Source organism: Mizuhopecten yessoensis, unplaced genomic scaffold (assembly GCF_002113885.1).
Source record: "Mizuhopecten yessoensis strain PY_sf001 unplaced genomic scaffold, ASM211388v2 scaffold11185, whole genome shotgun sequence".
Classification (NCBI taxonomy): domain Eukaryota; kingdom Metazoa; phylum Mollusca; class Bivalvia; order Pectinida; family Pectinidae; genus Mizuhopecten; species Mizuhopecten yessoensis.
In genome coordinates this window covers 1,716,381-1,724,123 of record NW_018408922.1, presented here as the reverse complement: position 1 = coordinate 1,724,123, position 7,743 = coordinate 1,716,381, and positions in this window count along the sequence as shown.

Sequence of the window (7,743 nt, the reverse complement as noted above, 5' to 3'; positions counted from 1 at the left end):
CAATTCATACATTAAGGGTTTTCATACGCCCACCTTCCCTTCTGTTTCAACAGTTTGTTAGATCTACTTGGGTTTCCAACATTTAACTCCTGGCATCGCTGATGAGTCCTATTTGTTTCAACCTATAACTCTCTATGACGCGTATCATATCTCAATTCACATATGTGAATGACTACACTAGAGATGGCAATCACAGATAATGCCTTTTTTTGAGGTAAAATAATAATATAACGTTAAATTGTCGGATCAACAGTTTGTTAGATCTACTTGGGTTTCCAACATTTAACTCCTGGCATCGCTGATGAGTCCTATTTGTTTCAACCTATAACTCTCTATGACGCGTATCATATCTCAATTCACATATGTGAATGACTACACTAGAGATGGCAATCACAGATAATGCCTTTTTTTGAGGTAAAATAATAATATAACGTTAAATTGTCGGATCAATTGTGAACATGTTTACTTTTCTTAGAGGAAAACGGTGCCGTATAGGGACCACAGAACCAAATTAAAAATAGATGGTGGGTTTTTCCCTTTTGGGTAGGAGATGTCATAGGAAAGCGAATGCCTCGGGGCTGTGGTTGGATATTTAGGTGGTAGAGGTTTCAAAAGTTTTATGTGTGGATTGAGCTATATATATAGATGTGAAGTGTATAAAAAAACACCACAATTCAAGTCTGTTGTTCTCCGGGGGAGTTTAGTAAGTGTGTAATTTATTGTAGGTTTTGGTCAATTTTTGGTGCCGAATTCAATACAAAATGGCGGCCCCAATTAAAAAAAAAATTCAAATAGGTAGAATTTTTAAACTTCTTTTTTATAGGTATGTGAGATGACATTTTTCAAAATGAGGGCAGGTGTGAACCAGTGTAGATAACCCCATTTAACATGGACAGTGGTAAACGTTAACACTATCGTCAATGGAAAATCGTTTGGTTCTGCGGTCCCTATACATGTAAATATATGGCGTGACGGTAAAATTGGGAGTTTGAAATAACCTCGTCTCAGTAGTTTCAGGATATCTATCTATATCGGGGACATTTTTCATGACTGACAGGAAATGGACGCTACACTTTCTTTTTAAGACATACATAGTTTGATGCCCAATTCATATACACATTCATACCACGAGCATTCAAGCTCTCAAAATGGTACATGCTGTTACATTAACAACAATGAAATAATTCTGTTTACATAATAAAATACAGTCACATAATTTTGTCTTGACAAATAAAAACTGGGTTTTACAATATCTAATGGAGTGGTGTAGTGGGCTAAACCGGTAGGTCTTACTTATACACGAGTATTGACGTTTTCGTCTTCGATGGTTCGAGTCCTGCAAGCATCACTTTTTTTCCTCAAACAATATCATTTTGTACGGCTCATTTTGATATTGTACAAAGTGATTATTTGCCGTCAGACGTTTTTAATTTTTGTAGAGGCATCCTATATGTAACACTAGGAAAAATGGAAAGTAACATTTGCCTAATGCACGGAATTTTATTTGACATGGAATACCATTGCGTAGGGGAGATAACACTTACGTTCACCTGACGGATGTAAGGAAAATGTTTCCTCAAAACATAATTAATTTAAAATTCAAAAGAAATGTCAGGCTATTTACTAAAATAGAGCTGTGATTTCTTAAACTTAATAATATATTTGGATCCTTTCAATTGGTTAATGCACGGAATTTTATTTGACGCAAAGCACGAGATATGCAAATGAGTCTATACCAAGGTTTCCGATTTCCAAAATTTCTTTATATGAAAGTGTGTTAGAGGCAGGACGGTGGGCTAAAACAAGTGGCAGAACGAATCATTTTAAACCCCACTATGTCCAAATGGTTTATGAAACACAAAAAAACTATGTCCAAATGTTACGTCATATTCAAATTAGTAATTACAATATTTTTAAATTAGATTTGACCTCTTTTTTCACAACGTCAGTAATATAAGTGCAAGTAAACAATTCATACATGAAGGGTTTTCATACGCCCACCTTCCCTTCTGTTTCAACAGTTTGTTAGATCTACTTGGGTTTCCAACATTTAACTCCTGGCATCGCTGATGAGTCCTATTTGTTTCAACCTATAACTCTCTATGACGCGTATCATATCTCAATACACATATGTGAATGACGACACTAGAGATGGCAATCACAGATAATGCCTTATTTTGAGGTAAAATAATAATATAACGTTAAATTGTCGGATCAATTGTGAACATGTTTACTTTTCTTAGAGGAAAACGGTGCCGTATAGGGACCACAGAACCAAATTAAAAATAGATGGTGGGTTTTTCCCTTTTGGGTAGCAGATTTCATAGGAAAGCGAATGCCTCGGGGCCGTGGTTGGATATTTAGGTGGTAGAGGTTTCAAAAGTTTTATGTGTGAATTGAGCTATATATATAGATGTGAAGTGTATAAAAAAACACCACAATTCAAGTCTGTTGTTCTCCGGGGGAGTTTAGTAAGTGTGTAATTTATTGTAGGTTTTGGTCAATTTTTGGTGCCGAATTCAATACAAAATGGCGGCCCCCAATTAACAAAAAAAATTCAAATAGGTAGAATTTTTAAACTTCTTTTTTATAGGTATGTGAGATGACATTTTTCAAAATGAGGGCAGGTGTGAACCAGTGTAGATAACCCCATTTAACATGGACAGTGGTAAACGTTAACACTATCGTCTATGGAAAATCGTTTGGTTCTGCGGTCCCTATACATGTAAATATATGGCGTGACGGTAAAATTGGGAGTTTGAAATAACCTCGTCTCAGTAGTTTCAGGATATCTATCTATATCGGGGACATTTTTCATGACTGACAGGAAATGGACGCTACACTTTCTTTTTAAGACATACATAGTTTGATGCCCAATTCATATACACATTCATACCACGAGCATTCAAGCTCTCAAAATGGTACATGCTGTTACATTAACAACAATGAAATAATTCTGTTAACATAATAAAATACAGTCACATAATTTTGTCTTGACGAATAAAAACTCGACTTTACAATATCTAATGGAGTGGTGTAGTGGGCTAAACCGGTAGGTCTTACTTATACACGACTTTCAACGTTTTCGTCTTCGATGGTTCGAGTCCTGCAAGTATCACTTTTTTCCCCAAACAATATCTTTTTGTACGGCTCATTTTGATATTGTACAAAGTGATTATTTGCTGTCAAACGTTTTTAATTTTTGTAGAGGCATCTTATATGTAACATTAGTAAAAATGGAAAGTAACATTTGCCTAATGCACGGAATTTTATTTGACATGGAATACCATTGCGTAGGGGAGATAACACTTACGTTCACCTGACGGATGTAAGGAAAATATTTCATCAAAACATAATTAATTTAAAATTCTAAAGAAATGTCAGGCTATTTACTAAAATAGAGCTGTGATTTCTTAAACTTAATAATGTATTTGGATCCTTTCAATTGGTTAATGCACGGAATTGTATTTGACGCAAAGCACGAGATATGCAAATGAGTCTATACCAAGGTTTCCGATTTCCAAAATTTCTTTATAGGAAAGTGTGTTAGAGGGAGGACGGTGGGCTAAAACAAGTGGCAGAACGAATCATTTTAAACCCCACTATGTCCAAATGTTACGTCATATTCAAATTAGTAATTAGAATATATTTAAATTAGATTTGACCTCTTTTTTCACAACGTCAGTAATATAAGTGCGAGTAAACAATTCATTCATTAAGGGTTTTCATACGCCCACCTTCCCTCCTGTTTCAACAGTTTGTTAGATCTACTTGGGTTTCCAACATTTAACTCCTGGCATCGCTGATGAGTCCTATTTGTTTCAACCTATAACTCTCTATGACGCGTATCATATCTCAATTCACATATGTGAATGACGACACTAGAGATGGCAATCACAGATAATGCCTTATTTTGAGGTAAAATAATAATATAACGTTAAATTGTCGGATCAATTGTGAACATGTTTACTTTGCTTAGAGGAAAACGGTGCCGTATAGGGACCACAGAACCAAATTAAAAATAGATGGTGGGTTTTTCCCTTTTGGGTAGCAGATTTCATAGGAAAGCGAATGCCTCGGGGCTGTGGTTGGATATTTAGGTGGTAGAGGTTTCAAAAGTTTTATGTGTGAATTGAGCTATATATATAGATGTGAAGTGTATAAAAAAACACCACAATTCAAGTCTGTTGTTCTCCGGGGGAGTTTAGTAAGTGTGTAATTTATTGTAGGTTTTGGTCAATTTTTGGTGCCGAATTCAATACAAAATGGCGGCCCCAATTAAAAAAAAAATTCAAATAGGTAGAATTTTTAAACTTCTTTTTTATAGGTATGTGAGATGACATTTTTCAAAATGAGGGCAGGTGTGAACCAGTGTAGATAACCCCATTTAACATGGACAGTGGTAAACGTTAACACTATCGTCTATGGAAAATCGTTTGGTTCTGCGGTCCCTATACATGTAAATATATGGCGTGACGGTAAAATTGGGAGTTTGAAATAACCTCGTCTCAGTAGTTTCTGGATATCTATCTATAGCGGGGACATTTTTCATGACTGACAGGAAATGGACGCTACACTTTCTTTTTAAGACATACATAGTTTGATGCCCAATTCATATACACATTCATACCACGAGCATTCAAGCTCTCAAAATGGTACATGCTGTTACATTAACAACAATGAAATAATTCTGTTTACATAATAAAATACAGTCACATAATTTTGTCTTGACGAATAAAAACTCGACTTTACAATATCTAATGGAGTGGTGTAGTGGGCTAAACCGGTAGGTCTTACTTAAACACGAGTTTCAACGTTTTCGTCTTCGATGGTTCGAATCCTGCAAGCATCACTTTTTTTCCTCAAACAATATCATTTTTTACGGCTCATTTTGATATTGTACAAAGTGATTATTTGCCGTCAAACGTTTTTAATTTTTGTAGAGGCATCTTATATGTAACACTAGGAAAAATGGAAAGTAACATTTGCCTAATGCACGGAATTTTATTTGACATGGAATACCATTGCGTAGGGGAGATAACACTTACGTTCACCTGACGGATGTAAGGAAAATGTTTCATCAAAACATAATTAATTTAAAATTCTAAAGAAATGTCAGGCTATTTACTAAAATAGAGCTGTGATTTCTTAAACTTAATAATGTATTTGGATCCTTTCCATTGGTTAATGCACGGAATTGTATTTGACGCAAAGCACGAGATATGCAAATGAGTCTATACCAAGGTTTCCGATTTCCAAAATTTCTTTATAGGAAAGTGTGTTAGAGGGAGGACGGTGGGCTAAAACAAGTGGCAGAACGAATCATTTTAAACCCCACTATGTCCAAATGTTACGTCATATTCAAATTAGTAATTAGAATATATTTAAATTAGATTTGACCTCTTTTTTCACAACGTCAGTAATATAAGTGCGAGTAAACAATTCATACATTAAGGGTTTTCATACGCCCACCTTCCCTTCTGTTTCAACAGTTTGTTAGATCTACTTGGGTTTCCAACATTTAACTCCTGGCATCGCTGATGAGTCCTATTTGTTTCAACCTATAACTCTCTATGACGCGTATCATATCTCAATACACATATGTGAATGACGACACTAGAGATGGCAATCACAGATAATGCCTTATTTTGAGGTAAAATAATAATATAACGTTAAATTGTCGGATCAATTGTGAACATGTTTACTTTTCTTAGAGGAAAACGGTGCCGTATAGGGACCACAGAACCAAATTAAAAATAGATGGTGGGTTTTTCCCTTTTGGGTAGCAGATTTCATAGGAAAGCGAATGCCTCGGGGCCTGCTGGTTGGATATTTAGGTGGCAGAGGTTTCAAAAGTGTTATGTGTGGATTGAGCTATATCTATAGATGTGAAGTGTATAAAAAAAAACAAAAAAACAATTCAAGTCTGTTGTTCTCCGGGGGAGTTTAGTAAGTGTGGAATTTATTGTAGGTTTTGGTCAATTTTTGGTGCCGAATTCAATACAAAATGGCGGCCCCCAATTAAAAATAAATTCAAATAGGTAGAACTTTTGAACTTCTTGTTTACAGGTGTGTGAGATGACATCCTTCAAAATGAGGGCAGGTGTGAACCAGTGTGGATTACCCCATTTAACATGGACAGTGGTAAACGTTAACACTATCGTCTATGGAAAATCGTTTAGTTCTGCGGTCCCTGAAAGCTCGGTAAACACGGCTATATCCACCATTGGTAAATGAAGGGTAAACAAAGCAAACACTTGGCTAGCGAAGATGGTTTCTTTGCTGATAGGTACGGATTCAGTACCTCAGCGTACATATGTAGGTCACAGAAATAACGTAAGCTAGCTAGACTTCGTTCGTAATCAGCTATTATGGTTGATATATTTATTCAAAACTGTCTGCCAATTATATATTAAAATAATCGAAAGATTTGATTTTTTATCTAGATAATGGGATGTTTTCCATATTTGCGTGTTTTGTGCTTCATCGCGTTTATGATATACAGCTTTAGTCGACGTATAAACAAAGAAAACCCAGTATGAATATGTCAGTTTCATTCCAAAGTGACACACTGTCGAATGACTCAAACATAACAAGAAATGAACATTGATCCATGGAAACACACTGAAGAGGATCACATTCCAAGATTTTGGCTGATTGGAAAGGCCACAGCTAATAACTTTCGAACCGCTTTGAGACGATCTACGCAATCAGATGTGATAAAGCGGTATATAAGCGCCTCGAGTTATTATTATTATCATATATCATATTTAATACTAGATAATATATGTTACCAAGATATCTATATTTACGAATGTTGAGATATATATTTATATAATGTATGTCAACAACCTTTCCAAAATTTAATGTGTTGTCCCCTTATCAACAGATCTGGTCTGAGGAGCCAGTTGGACGAGGGGCCAGGAACTTCCTCACCGATATCGGCGGGTACCTACAGTCACTTATATTGAGATAAGGAGGATTTTGGATATTCGAGGACAGGCTTCAATTTGACCCCACGTTACTTCCTGATACCTCGACCTTCAATATAACCGTGGTAGATTATCTTGGAGGGTACCTAAATATTAGTTTTGATACTAAATACATGAGTATTAACCAAACTAGGGCTGCTGTGGATGAGATGGAGGTTGTTACAGCCTCGACTAGTGACTCGCAGACTCTGGACATCGGCTTTATAGTTCAGTACCAAAGGGGAAACGCAGCATTGAAGCTTGTCTGATGTGTCGCATAGTGTCACATATTCCATATCTGCCAAATATTCTTGTCATTAAACAATTGCTATCTTCATGCCAAACATTTGATTCAGTAGTTATTTATATACGTTCGAGTGGATTGACCTAAAGACCTTTCAAGTTTGATAGTTATTGACGAAAACTCAACTCTGAATATGGATAGTAAGATAACAGTTCGAACAAGTCATCGTGATACGAAAACAATTTAACAAATATTAATTCTCAACATGTTTGAGATGGAATTATGGATAACTGTTACACATTTTATTGATGTTTAATCCTGAATGACCATACTGTGTATCTTTTTGGAACCACCCGGCTCTGGTTGCTGAAAGGTTAATTAGCTTTTTAATCAGTGGTGAACAAAATGAAATTGTTGCCACTAAAAGGTAAGGCTTTCAAAAAACGAAATATATCATCAAAGTACACCAATCTGATTACTCTAAATAAATCTATAGCTGATAAGATATGTGAGATATTCAGATTTGCA